The 15,593-nt window shown below is 36.3% G+C and overlaps 1 pseudogene; it reads right to left on the minus strand.

Annotated features, from left to right (window-relative positions):
- Positions 1–13,388: 13,388 nt before the first annotated feature.
- Positions 13,389–14,381, minus strand: LOC141906261 (uncharacterized; annotated as a pseudogene).
- Positions 14,382–15,593: the final 1,212 nt, after the last annotated feature.

Below are 15,593 nucleotides of genomic sequence, written 5' to 3' on the forward strand. Positions count from 1 at the left end.
ACAGTATACTATGACGGTTAAAACCTTTATTAACGAATTTCAATGACACCGAAAATAGAATCAAAATAATCATTAGTTCCATGCTAGCACTTAATTTGGGTTATCACTATCAGGTTCAGCCTAACTGTACTTTCATTCAGCTACTACTTGTATGAGACTTGGCAATGATAAGTTGCAAGAAATCACCAAACATAAGAAAAAATATTGTGAATTAATATTACTGTGATTAAGAATTTATTCAAATGAAGTGATAACTTCATTGTTAGATCGTACCGGTATATGCACATAAAACTATGGCAAAAAACACATCTAACAATCCACGCAATCCGCAATCGATCAAGTCGGTCATGACGACGACCTTAAGGCATGTCTCTGTAACCGAAGGTAGAGCATAAAACACGGTTCAGGACTCGTCAGCGGACACCTGCCCGGAAAACATTTCAAAACGTGTATTGTCGGTACCTAGCACGATTTCAGCGTTTTTCGGGAATTCCCTGAAATTTCGGCGTTTTTCGGAAATTCCCTGAAATTTCAGCGTTTTTATTTCAGCGTTTCAGCTTTTCAGTGTTTCAGCTTTTTCAGCGAAGTTCAGGAACCGTACAGGATGAGGTCCCATGGCGTTTCCCTGATTTGGCCAATTCAACCCTGGGCGTTGATTGCTAAATCTTCTATTGTTGTAATAACGTCTAGAGTTTGCCGGGCTAGAATTATAGATTTCTGTCATCTGGGCGCCTCTGATATCCCTGATCCACTTGCCAGGTAGGGCAGTTACGGGCGTAATGTCCCGGGGCGTGGCAGCGGTAACAAATCACGCTCCCTCCGCTTGATCTCTGTAGAGATCGCCTTTCATCTGGAGATACTCCCCTCTCATGCTGGTCATGGCGTCTAGGGTTCGAATCCCTATTTTGAGTTGACATGAGTTGTTTAAACATGTCACGCAATTCAGCCATGACTTCTCGTACCTCCTGATTCGGGCTTGCCTCAAGCTGATTAACCGAGGGGGCAGTTTTCTTCTTTTTCTCTATGTGTTCTGCCATCCTACCGGTCTCCCAGGCATCTCTAAAAGTAGCGGGCCGCTGGGACAGCAGATAAAAGGAAATTTCCGGTTTCGAGTTGTTAATTAACAACATTTTCTTCTGGTGATCAGAGAACTTTAAGCTAGAGGCCAACCGATCGATGTCCTCAGCAAATTGGTCAATCGGTTGCCCCTCCCCCTGTTTCATGGTTGTCAGGGCAGATTCCCTGACTATGGCCCAAGTTGTCGGGCTAAACTGTTTTATGAAAGCAGCAACGATATCATCCCAAGGGGTAATTTTTAAGTTGCCAGCCGCATCAGTCTCTTGATCGATGTGCAGATCGTTGAAAAGGACCAAAGCAGGTCCGGATAGAAACCAGAAAATCTGTTTCTTTTTGTCCTCAGTGGTCCAGCCTCTGAGGTCAGCGAGCCTATCATATCCCCTAAACCATTCATCCACATCTTGATTGTCCCGGCCTGTGAATTTCGGAAGGAGGCTGTAATTTACAAACGCTGCTGCTGAGCCCATCTGCTCCTGAAGCCCCGTCAGCGCCCGCATGACTGCGTCATTGCTGACCGAACTATCAGCAGCCGTACCCGGATCCCCTTGGGCCCGACTTCGAGTCGTCATTGTAAAAAAAATTCATTCAAAATTTCTATTGTTAAAATCATTATTACTATTACCGATATTCTAACTGATATTACTATTATTATTATTCTTATTATTATCTTATTATTATTATTATCCCTAAAATTCGTATGAATAATGCCAATGTATGGAATTTATTGAAAGATCATGGCATAAAACCTAGAGCTTTCCGCCCACGAGGGGTCCTTGTGCTCTTTTCCCAGCACTTCCGCGGTTTCTACGAGGCAATTTCGAAGGTGCCTTAACTTTGGCCCATTAGCATTTACAATAAGCTCAAATGTTTCCTCGTCACCGGATGCGTTCGCATCCTGCTCCGCCCAATAGAGACCGTATAGGCCATCCGTGAATACTTCTAACAGAAAATCATAGGTTTCTTGGGCCTCTATGATCTCTTCATCCATAATTCAGAAATTATATATAATACTATCGTATAAGAAATTCAAAAATTTTTTTTTGTGTTATTTGAATTGGAATTTAAAGTAGCTTATTTATTATATATTATTCCGGAGATCCCGGGTTTCGGCACCAATATGTTCCGCGGTCCCTTTCTCTATTGTCTTTTTCCTCTATTACAAACTCCGGTCCCTGGCGAGAAAGTCGACCACGAACACAGAAACCCGAAAACCAAGGAATAAAAGGAACTCCGGATTTAAATATGATAATACTCAACTTTAATTCTACAATTTTAACTGAACTATAGTCTCAACAATTTATAAAATTCCCTACCTTTTAATTTAGAATTTTGTTACAAATCCCGCACACAAGAAGATGCAATTCAACCGGATAGCCGAAAGTTATCTGTTCTATAGTCTTCTAATGCTTCCCCTGAAAATGCTTCCTAAAAGAGTCCGCTCTCTCTCGAGGTGCGGCCCCTTTTATACGGCTGCGTCCACACCCAAGAAAAATCCAGAACCCTGCTTGCGGCCAGCCGTAAAAGGGAACGAGCAACCAACGCAGCACCACGACGCAGAGCCGGGGTCCTGATTCCTAGACTTTTCATTCGCTGCTAACTTTAACCCGACCCTCGACGTCATGATACCTGCCGGTCTGCTCCCCTTCTCAACCGCACCGAAGAGATTACATATATACTATTTTTCCAACCCTCGAACTCATTTATTTTAACTTATCCAATGATTACAATTCCCGCAATGAATGGTATTTAATTTTGTCTAAATATTAATATACAATGTAATCCGAAATATCATCTTTCTTATTTATATTCTTTATCATTATTAGTACATACAAATTTAAACACACAAACTCTTATTAATTAAAATAATAAAACTCTTTAATATTACTTTTTAATATTACTCTTTTAATATTACTTCTTATTATCGAATTATCAGACTAAGGGTCAGCGAGTGTTTCATAAGTTGATTTCATAATTGCTCATTTCCACGAATTCTTCTCATGACTACAGCGCCGTGATTACCTTCAAAGTGATTTAGAATGCTCGTCTGATACAAGTATAAATGTTTCAGACAAACAACCATTAAGGCGGATAATGTATTATCGTACATAAGGAACAATGCGTGTGTTCTCCCAGGACCATGCCAAGAAACCTACGTATACAAATCGTTTGATCTTTTTGAAAGTACAATTCAGCTGCGGATCATAACTAATATGCTTATCAATATCTCTTTAGTTAATACCCCAGTACATACGACACTTTTACTGTCAGATTCAACAAACCACGCAATGAAACGCTAAATGAAACGAAATGAACCACGCAACGAAACGCTAAAGCAAGTCTAAGTTAATGTAAAGAAAAATTATAAAATGCCAACTAATACAAGTACTTCAGTTACCACTCTTAAACACGACACTCTTCCTTTAAAAAAAATGTTCCTAATATTTCCTAAAACGAGAAGCTAATTAATAACACAACTACTGAGGTTTCCAAATAGCTATCTGGATGAAGTACATCCCGAAATCAAATACTTTACTAGATTACGACCGTATACATACGAAAAAACTGGTCCCGGGTTTCGGCACCAAATCTGTCGTGCGACCTGGAGGGGGAAGCCCGAAATTGCTGTGGGAGAGCGCCGCTGTTCTTGTTCGTGACGTATGCACTTCCCCTCCTGTCCTGCACGGCGATATAGAAACCAGAAACCAAACATAACCAACAACTAAACTCAGGTTGATAAAATGATGCAAGGGTTCTATTGCATGAAACTTAACCAAATGACAACTGACAATATCATTTCACCCTTACCCTACTTGGTGCGCTGCCTCTGCTCTGGTCGAAGCCGCCAATGTTGCTCTCCCTCTCCGTTTTTCCCCGTGAGTACCGTGCCTTTATTCTAGAAATTTATCTTATCTAATTCCGGGTTTGAACATAAAGCTTTTAATTATTCTATAATTACTAAACAGCAGGAATTGTCCCACGAGCTTGAGATAGCCTAATAGCAGAAAGTGATACGTAGTTAAATTGATTAAAATGCCTATGTCGCAACAAAATATTAAACCAGATCCTTCAAAATATTTCTCTTCTATTTTAGTTTTTACTTCATTATAACATTTATTTAATTTATCATCTATATGTTGTTTAGATATAATATGTTGTGAATGAGAATTTATATTATATATTGGTTTATCTTCAGATTTTATAAACTTTACTTTAGAAGATATACTAATTTTAGGGTATTCAACATCTATTATTATTTTTATTATTTCTTTCATATTTTCTAAATGTTTTTTATTTTCTTCTAATGTTTTTCCTTTATGAAATTTAAACTCGATAGCTGCTGGGCCAATATCACTTTTAAATGCTTCGGTTATCTCTATATCTTTTTTATTATCTAATGAATTAATATATTTTCTTACATCTTCCATGTATGGTCTTTTATTGTTTAATTTATTTTTTATGCTTTTAATTGTCTTCTGTTTCTTATCATTATCTTTATCAAAATAATCTTCACCTAAAGTATCATTATTCATATTTCTGATATGACTTTTAGATTTCAAATGTTCTTTATAATATCTTTTATCACTGAATGATTGATTACATGTATCACATTTATATGTTTCTTTTCATTCTATAATTCATCTAATTTAGATTCTAATATATCATCTTTATATTCTAGTTTCAATTTATTCTCTAAATGTGTTTTAGTTTTATTGTGTCTTGCTTTTTGGGATTTATCTATATTGATATTACATGTTGGACAGTAGTACTTATTTGCTTCCATTTTAATACTAAATTTTTTATTAAAATTGATTTTAGAAGTTCAATGATTTATATATGAATTATTTCAATCACACTTTACTAACACTTTTAATGTTTAAAAATCTAACTCACACAAATATGAATCTTGAAATAATGTTGTAAATATATACTTTTATATTGAATAATCTGTCAATTTAAATGTTATTCATTTATATGATTATTTTAAGAGTAATAGGGATAATAGGCTTTCAGGTTAAAGGTTGAATGGTCGAGCTCATTAAAAAACAAAACCTTAAAAGTAATTTATGACTATAATATATTTTCATAACCGTGTGTATTTCAGTTGAATAATAGAATAATAATAATTATTAAAATATATTTGATTATATGAATTTGTGTATTGTAAATAAATCAATTGGTCGCGGAGCGGAGCGGTAGCGAAGTGGAGCGACCAATTGATTTAATACAATATGCTTTTTAAATTTAAATTATTGATATCTTAGAATAAATATTTAGTTATAATATAAAATACACACGGTTATGAAAATATATTATAGTTTTGAATTCCTTTTAATGTTTTGTTTTTAATGAGCTCGACCGTTCGACCTTTGGCTTGAAAGCCTATTATCCCTATTACTGTTGTTTAGGTTTTTCGAAGGGGAGAATTTGTGGGAAAATTAATCATTACTGACATATATCCGTGGCGAGCTTTTCCAGGGATTTAAAAAGTTGAGCTGTACACAAGGAATTTTGTGTGGTCCAATATCCGTGATTACCTCTGGCGTGGAGAGATACAATCTAAAACCAACCCTAGAGTCAAATATTTTACCACAATTTTTTATGATCAATAAAAAGATAGAGTAATAGACATTCAAACAGTATTATCTAAATTCCACTCCATTTTAAACTCATTCATCTCTTCACAAACTCCAACTTGTTGAACAGTCCACATTGAAATTAGGGACCACTATTCTTGCTCATCTACACTGGCTACCAATCTAACAAAGGATTAGATTTGAGTGTTTGATGTTATAACAATACCAGACTGAAGTATGGATTCGGTTTCTACTTTTTAATTGAACATTTATATCACATATTGGGCATCATTTTTACCAGTATATATTGAATAACCTATCCATATATCATGTTCAATTTTATAAAATCTGACTTTTGAGATGTCATTCAATCAATGCATTCACATGCGGTCGTTGCTTTCAATAGCCACCACGGACTGGCTCCTTATTATTTCTTTGGTGATACCATTGGCGGACGATCCCACTCGTTTCTTGCTCCAGCCCTAGAATGCTCAATATTCGTCATGAACCCCGATTTGAGTTTAAATCCAAAATACTCCTAAAACACACCTGTTAGCTAGATTACTCTAAAACACCTTTATGTGCAAGAATAAGTGAAATTGGCGCTTTATCAGTTGTATTCATCATTCGTACCCACGAATCTCGTATCGTATCCTATGAATGTGGAGACCCATCCTCGTAAAGAGAATGAATAGGCTCTGTGGCGTTCATATCATTTGATATGAGGCTACGTGTCATCTTCAATTGAAATCACGTTGTTTTTTTAAAGGGTGAGAATATATTCTTATGTTTTTGTTTCTCTGAATGTTGCTATTTAAGAGTTCAATAATTTCAGTCTACCAAAAAAAGGATTTTCCGTATGTTTCGTTACATGTTTTTCTATAACCCTAGGAGAGCATTTTAGGTATTTTTTTGCGGATGACCGAAAGCTGCTGTCCCTTTCTAGTAATTTGATGATATCCGTCGAAATCTAAATTATAAAAAGGAATCAGGTATATCTTCTTGTTTGACTAAATATGAACTCAACAACAAGTGACACTCCCTTCAAAGGCGCCGAAGTAAAATCATGTGTCGAGTGGAGATGATATTGTGTCAGAATTTCTTCAAAATCGGAGAAAATTGAATATTTTGAAAATAATCATTTTACATGTATGTTTGAATCCGTTATAACTGGAGCAATTTTCATGAAAAATATCTATGGAATCAGCGAAATGTAATTAAGAGGAATACTATGTTTAAAAAGTTATCAAAGACATTTGAAAAAAGTTTTCTGAATTCGTCAACTGTTAAACTATTAACAACCAGATGTGTTCCCATTAAACCACCGACCGCGAGCCGAGTCGATGTGAGATGTAACCTACACTGAAAATCTCAAGTGCTATACAACCGGTTTTTTAGGTGCCTCTGAATGTCGGCCGTTAAAAAACTGAACAATTCCCATTTGGAAAGGGCCTACGTAGTAAGAGAAAGTTCAAGATGTGTATATCGTGAGAGATACAGGCTCCATATTTCATGTGCGTTTGGAATTTAACCTTGTTTATAACGAAACACGCATGTATTTATGCTATTTTAGTTTTAAAAAGAGCGCACGAAAGTGTTTCATGAGACCCGCAAATAACGTCAAGTAATTTATGCATTTTTGATTTATATGAATAAATTTCGCTTCGAAATCTTTAAATTTCTCTGGTGGATTATTCAATAAATTCACAACAGTCCATTATGGATTAGTTTGACGCCAATCGTTCTTTTAAAGATCTTTCTTTCTCGAAGAAAGATTTTCTTAAAAACTTTGATTATGGCGAATCTTTTATGTGTCCGATAGTTAAACCTTCGGGTATTATACTAGAACACAAATTTTTAAAGATATTCATAACATACAGAAGAATATCACAGTTTATACCCGAAGATATGCAGTTGGATAGATCTTTTTGTTTCGACTCGCATGCGACAGTAAAAACGGTACTTGATATAATAAGTGAACTTCATCATTGATATTTTCACTAATCTACTTGAATTCCAAAAAAGAACTGACAATGAAAAAGGGTTACAGCTGTGACTGATATCGCTCCAAATTTCAATTCCTATGAACACTTTTAATATAAAGAAAACTATTAACGAAACAGTTTTTAGAGGCGAAGAATCCGCGTTACCATCGAATTTTCAAAACTTGAAGGAATGTTTAATGCCTCGGTGACCACTGGTCTAGTACGCGGTTTTCTGAAATGAAAGTGGCCAAGTCTAAAGAACAACTATTGTATCACATGATTTCAAATATTAGGAACCAAATGCGTTTAATGATTTGATTAATTGGTATCGCGCAGATTGGTTGAAAGACGGGTGTTAGTCACCTTGTGATTTAATTGTTTTTCATGCATCGATTAATTAATCTTATTATAACTTATTTGTAGGCGCATCCCGCAAACATTTTCTATTCGTTGAGTTTTCAAACGCAGTACTGTTCAGATGATTCGAGTCAAGTAGTAAAAAAGTTTATGTATTAGCATTACTATGCAGTGAAAATAACGCTCTGCGGCAAGTGAGGTGCTGTGATCCAGATGTGTAACCCATTTATGGGTAATAAATTTCCATCATGTCAACGCCATTCAAAAACAGTAGCAAAACTTTCTGCTGGTTTCTAGAAATAGCAATACGACGACAAGCACTTTCGAATTCGACCACGATATTTGAGAAGTTTCACTGGTGGTCAGTGATGGTCAATTTATGAATTTTAATGGCGAATCCTTTCTAGTTTCACACCAAAAGCGGTACCGGTATATCGTTCTTTCAAGAAGTTTCAATTGGTCAGTGGTGGTCAGTGATGGTCAATTTATGAATTTTCAATGGCGAATCGTTTCTAGTTTGACACCATAACGCGGTATATCGTTTTCATATTCGAGAAGTTTGAATTGGTCATTGGTGGTCAGTGATGGTCAGTGATGAATTTGCAATGATGATTCCTTAGAGGTTTGAAAACAAACATTACATGATAAATTTCCGAAATTCGAAGTCAAGTGTTCAGACTCGGGGATATCTCAATTTGTCAGTTACTGACCACCATGGTGTCACCATTGTGGTCTATAGTTCAAATGAAACATGTGGAACCGACGAAGGGGCCCAAAAGCGTTAAGTCATTTCCTGGAGTGACGTGATCCAAAAATGCCCTAACTGGAAAAGGCAGTCTCTCAATTGGATGAAACCAAATCGGACAGGACAATTAAAATTTGGGAAGGTCACAGGTAGTGGTCTTTCTACGAAGCCCACGCGGTGAGCGTATCATTATGAAATCTTTTTTTAAACCACCATGTACCACGAAGCAATAAGCATCGTTGTAAGCACTTGAAACAGCCATTAACCACTTGCAACTGTCAGATCAAACATCATACCGCATCCCCGCAAAGAGGGGTGGTTCAGCAAACCGGAGTTTTCATTGGCCTCTCTAGACTACCCCGCCAGTACGGGTAGCCGAGCAAACCGGAAAACTCATAATGGGTACTGTGAGAGTGAGTGTACTGTGAGAGCTACGAGCAATTATCTAAACTAGATAATTGCTCGTAGGTGAGAGTGAGTGTGTAGTTTGAGTACGAGTGAGAATGAGAGTGTCTAATAATTTAGTGTGAGTGTAAGCGTGTACTGTGAGTGAGAATGAGTGTACGGTACTGGGACTGTGTGTTAAGATCGTAGGTTTGATTGCTTATTTAATTTGATGCATTAAATTTGAGGATTGTATTAATTTTGTTTTATGTACCGTACGTAAATAAAATTAGTTGTTATGAATAAGTAATTGATGAGTTGTTTGTGGTTGTTTCATGAAAATTGGGGGGGGGGGGATATCTACACCAAGTCCTTGTTCTTTGGCATGTAAATTGTGAATATGGAGGTGTCCCCTTATTTTGTTGTCTCTTCATTTTTGTGTGGTGTCTGTTTTTGTCACCATAATGTTGTTTTCCATTTATCCAAAGAACGGGTGTTAAATTACTGGTTGAAATTGTATCATTGGCGGCTTTTCCGTTGCGCCCGCTGGACACCCCGCTTCAGATGATAGTAGTCGGACGGTTTTTGGTGGTAATTAGTGTGACATCATGGCGGGCCGTGTTCGTTTATTTGTGATTATATTGACGGATTAGTTTGGGTTGTTGTGGTTTCTAAGTAGTCTATTACTTTGACCAAAAAATGTCGGCTGTTGTAGTAATTAATGCAAATTACAGTGGAGGTAATTATTTAGATGGCGGGTTGATATAAATTGTGTTAACAACCTAGTCCCCTATTCTTGAATCTTACCCTCGATGGGTATGTTACTTCAACAGTTCGTAGTTTTGAAGTTTGGGGAATAGGGGTTGGCTCAAGCCGCGGAGCCGACCAGTACGGGGAAATTTCCCCATAGCGGGCTGTCCATTGTGGGGTAGTCTCCGCGCATGTAGTTATCGCATCTTTGGATAGATGTCGTACGAGGTGGATATTTCTAGGTGATAATTGTGTTTTTAGTTTTTTTGACGCCTTATAAAACGTTACCATTATGAAACCTAAACAATGATAACCATTCAGCGTCATTTTACAAACGACAACCGTAAATCGATGTGCAAAACGTCACAGGTTTATGTGTACACATACAAGCTATTTGGCAAAATATTATTGATAAAGATGTAGAATGGCTCCCTGGGATTATATAATGACCTCTATTTGAACGTTGAAATGTTATATCGCATTGAATATCATGAGAAGACGTATTTTAATAGTAAAGGATGTATGATTATATCAGGGGCGGCAGGGATAAATAGAAATGATAAGTAAATCGGATTATTCGGTTAAATGGCGGATGTATACACGATTTGGAAGTCTGATATAAAAGTCAGACCCTGACATGGGGATGCTAGTGGAATGACGAAGCTATCTACGATCTGAGTTGGGCCGGCGTGAATTTCGGCGGCTACAAGCGGTCTATATAAAAACGTGTAAACATATAATTTCAATATTCAATTGTTTTAGAAAATATGTTCGATATTAGACGTATGCAGGTTTCATGAGATTAGCAATTTATAATAGCATAGCTGTCATATACGGCTCCGCGTCCACTGATGGCATGTGTATAAGGTGACAATTAAATTCAATACTTCATTGATCCTTATTACATTGAAATTCCGGGATAAAATTCAAAAAATCAATACATTTACAAATTTTAAAATAAGAAAATAAAAGACACACGGGTAATTCATACAGAATAACATGAATAAGTTAATTATATGACAATGTCTACTTCTACCCAGACTCAAGTCTAGGATATCAAGTGACAGCCAGACCGGGCCCCAGGACCGGGCTGGCTGGCTACACGCTATATGCTCAAAGTCATGATGAAGCAGACATCAGAAGAGCTCTTTCTTCAACCATGGAGGCAATGAAGTTGCAGACCAGCTTAGAGGCAAAAGTGAATCGAAGTCACAAGTTGACAATTTTTTTTTAAATTAGACCAGTCGAAGACTGTATCATCTACCCAATCGCCAAATCTCATAATTCCCGAAATTTCTTAAAACTTCGATTTCAAATTTGCAATTCCACATTAGCTTATACCAGAAATTCTACATTTTTTCGCAGGCGTCAAATAATTTATTAAAGTTAATTTTCTTGTTTCAGTTTAGAATAGGATCCCACCTATTACCTGTACATAGATTTTCTTATCTCCATCTACCTAGAAACGAAAGAATGTGCCCAATCTGCAATGTTTTTGGGGATGAATTACATTTTCTCTTTGATTGTAAGATTCTTACCGAACTTCGCAATACCATTCCGAATTTAGAAACATTTAGAAACTTTGATATATTAAAAACTCCAAATTTTCAATTAGCACAATTTATAAAAGATGGTTTAGATGTATATAGATCCCTCCTGTTGTCTGTCAATTGTAAATAGTACACTGTATTTGTATATATTGTAAATACTCTTGTTATGTTTTTAAAATATTTTTTATTTTTCTCTCGATATGTAAATATTTGTAAACAAAATCTTTTTTTCCTCCACGTACCATGGAAATTGGTTGGAAAGTAATAAATTATCTTATCTTATCTTATCTAGTGAAGTAAATTATATGTACATGTATTCACCTCGATCATTACCAACTATTTCGGTCATAATAGTGTAATATCTGGCCGCTGCACGGATTGCCATTGATTTGTTTTCAATTGTTGCGGACCTTGTAGCATAGCAACAATGGTCCGTTATTTTTAAATTAGAGTGATTGTTTTTTAAGTCACTTTTCAGAAAAAAACGTGACTTGAAAATATTCACCAGTGTAAAACTTTTTTATTTTTCAAGATAGACCATCACAACCAGCGAGAAACTTGTTCGAAATGTTCTGAAGTTTTCATTCATATAAGATATGATTAACGGAATCTGCTGTCTTTGAGTAGATTATATATAATACAGCGCGAGCTATCCCCGGGCCAACTCTCAAATTTGTCTCAAGTTCAGGGTTAAATGTAAATGATGAAAATTATCTTGATTTTCTCAATTTCAGCGGGGATTGGTAAAAAATATCTTATATTTACAGAATCTATAAGCACTTTAAATCTATCATCCTCTATTGTCTTTGAATAACGCTTGGAAATCGTACCGAAAGCATGAAATTTCATGGGTTTCTTGCAAATGTGAAAGGATTTCTGTCCCTTTTTTCATAATCAAAAGTAAAAGTGTAGAATGCGTTAGATATTCTTCAAAATTAGTCCATTCGACGCAGAAAGACAGCCACAACATGAATCTATCAGCACTTCGACGATTTTTTAATCACTTTTCATCTACTTTAATTTTGTTCACAAGGACTATAGCATTTTCAATGACGCGGAACCAAATATTATTATTGCATTGTTGCACATGCGCACATAGCAATGTTCCAAAAAGTTGGTAATGTATACTCTAGTCGGGAGAATAAACGTTTCTCTTATCTCATCTCTTATCCTAGTGAACAGTTTATTCCAATTCAGGATCGGGTGAAATCTCTTACCTGTAAATATAAATTTTCAAATCTCCAACGTTGACGAACTACATTCTATTTTTGATTGTAAATTACTTACCGAATTACTTAAATTTTTATTTCCCTTTAGGAACCTTATTTTTCTAATGTTTATAGTTTCATGTGAAATACTTTTAGAATTACAATTAAGAGAAAGACATTTCTTAATTTCTAAACTGTACGAATTCCGAGTGAAAATACAATTATTCCAAATCTTATATCTAATCATAGACATCTGATTTACCATTCAGTCCAGTTCCACAGTTCTGAGTTAATTTGATTCTAGAGTTAAAACATTGAAAATGAACTGATTTTAACTCAAAACTGTGGAACCGGACCCCTGAATGTTTTGTTGAAATACGGTTTAGGCTTACCGACGAGAATAATGCAGCAGAGTTTAAAGTAGTTGTTCATGTATCGTGTAGATACGGAGCCCTTAATGGGTCTTTTTGATAACAAAAAAGAAAATATTCAGTAGGCCTACCGCAAAACTGTCGTCGCAGTTGGACGTCGATCGTAATTACGGACTTATCCAATTGAGGAATTGAGAGGATTCTCCTTACACCCCAGACTAAACTGTCCAATACAGGGAAGTCGTCTCGTTACACTTCAGACTAACTGTCCAATACGGGGAAGTCGTCTCGTTACACCCCAGACTAACTGTCCAATACCGGGAAGTCGTCTCCTTACACTTCAGACTAACTGTCCAATACGGGGAAGTCGTCTCCTTACACCCTAGACTAACTGTCCAATACGGGGAAGTAGTCTCCTTACACCTTTGACTAACTGTCCAATACGGGGAAGTCGTCTCCTTACACTTCAGACTAACTGTCCAATACGGGGAAGTCGTCCCCTTACACACCAGACTAACTGTCCAATACCGGGAAGTAGTCTCCTTACACTTCAGACTAACTGTCCAATACGGGGAAGTCGTCCCCTTACACTTCAGACTTACTGTCCAATACGGGGAAGTCGTCTCCTTACACACTAGACTAACTGTCCAATACGGGGAAGTCGTCTCCTTACACTTCACACTAACTGTCCAATACGGGAATGTCGTCTCCTTACATCTCTGACTAACTGTCCAATACGGGAAAGTCGTCTCCTTACACCTCTGACTAACTGTCCAATACGGGGAAGTCGTCTCCTTACACCCTAGACTAACTGTCCAATACGGGGAAGTCGTCTCCTTACACCATAGACTAACTGTCCAATACGGGGAAGTAGTCTCCTTACACCTTTGACTAAATGTCCAATATGTGCAAGTCGTCTCCTTACACTTCAGACTAACTGTCCAATACGGGGAAGTCGTCTCCTTACACCCCAGACTAACTGTCCAATACCGGGAAGTAGTCTCCTTAAACTTCAGACTAACTGTCCAATACGGGGAAGTGGTCTCCTTACACTTCAGACTAACTGTCCAATACGGGGAAGTCGTCTCCTTACACTTCAGACTAACTGTCCAATACGGGGAAGTCGTCTCCTTACACTTCAGACTAACTGTCCAATAATGGGAATTCGTCTCCTTACACTTCAGACTAATTGTCCAATACGGGGAAGTCGTCTCCTTACACCTCTGACTAATTGTCCAATACGGGGAAGTCGTCTCCTTACACCTTTGACTATCTGTCCAATACGGGGAAGTCGTCTCCTTACACTTCAGACTAACTGTCCAATACCGGGAAGTCGTCTCCTTACAACTTCAGACTAACTGTCCAATACCGGGAAGTCATCTCCTTACACTTCAGACTAACTGTCCAATACGGGGAAGTCGTCTCCTTACACCCCTGACTAATTGTCCAATACGGGGAAGTCGTCTCCTTACACTTCAGACTAACTGTCCAATACGGGGAAGTTGTCTCCTTACACCCTAGACTAACTGTCCAATACGGGGAAGTCGTCTCCTTACACTTCAGACTAACTGTCCAATACGGGGAAGTCGTCTCCTTACACTTCAGACTAACTGTCCAATACGGGGAAGTCGTCTCCTTACACCCTAGACTAACTGTCCAATACGGGGAAGTTCTCTCCTTACACCCTAGACTAAATTCCCAATACGGGAGTAATAGGGGTAATGTGCTTTCAAGCCAAAGGTCGAACGGTCGAGCTCATTAAAAAACAAAACATTAAAAGTAATTTAAAACTATAATATATTTTCATAACCGTGTGCATTTTATATTATAACTAAATATTTATTCTAAGATATCAATAATTTAAATTTAAAAAGCATATTGTATCAAATCAAATGGTCGCTCCACTTCGCTACCGCTCCGCTCCGCGACCAATTGATTTATTTACAATACACAAATTCATATAATCAAATATATTTTAATAATAATAATTATTCTATTATTCACCTGAAATACACACGGTTATGAAAATATATTATAGTTTTAAATTACTTTTAATATTTGTTTTTTATGAACTCGACCATTCAACCTTTAACCTGAAAGCCCATTACCCCTATTACTCTTAAAATAATCATGTACATGAATAACATTTAAATTGACAGATTATTCAATATAAAAGTATATATTTACAACATTATTTCAATATTTATATTTGTATGAGTTAGATTTTTAAACATTAAAAGTGTTAGTAAAGTGTGATTGAAATAATACATGATATAAATCATTGAACTTCTAAAATCAATTTAATAAAAAATTTAGTATTAAAATGGAAGCAAATAAGTACTACTGCCCAACATGTAATATCAATATAGATAAATCCCAAAAAGCAAGACACAATAAAACTAAAACACATTTAGAGAATAAATTGAAATTAGAATATGAAGATGATATATTAGAAACTAAATTAGATGAATTATAGAATGAAAAAGAAACATACAAATGTGATACATGTAATCAATCATTCAGTGATAAAAGATATTATAAAGAACATTTAAAATCTAAAAGTCATATTAGAAATATGAATAATGATATTTT

This window comes from Tubulanus polymorphus, chromosome 5 (genome assembly GCF_964204645.1).
Source record: "Tubulanus polymorphus chromosome 5, tnTubPoly1.2, whole genome shotgun sequence".
NCBI lineage: Eukaryota > Metazoa > Nemertea > Palaeonemertea > Tubulaniformes > Tubulanidae > Tubulanus > Tubulanus polymorphus.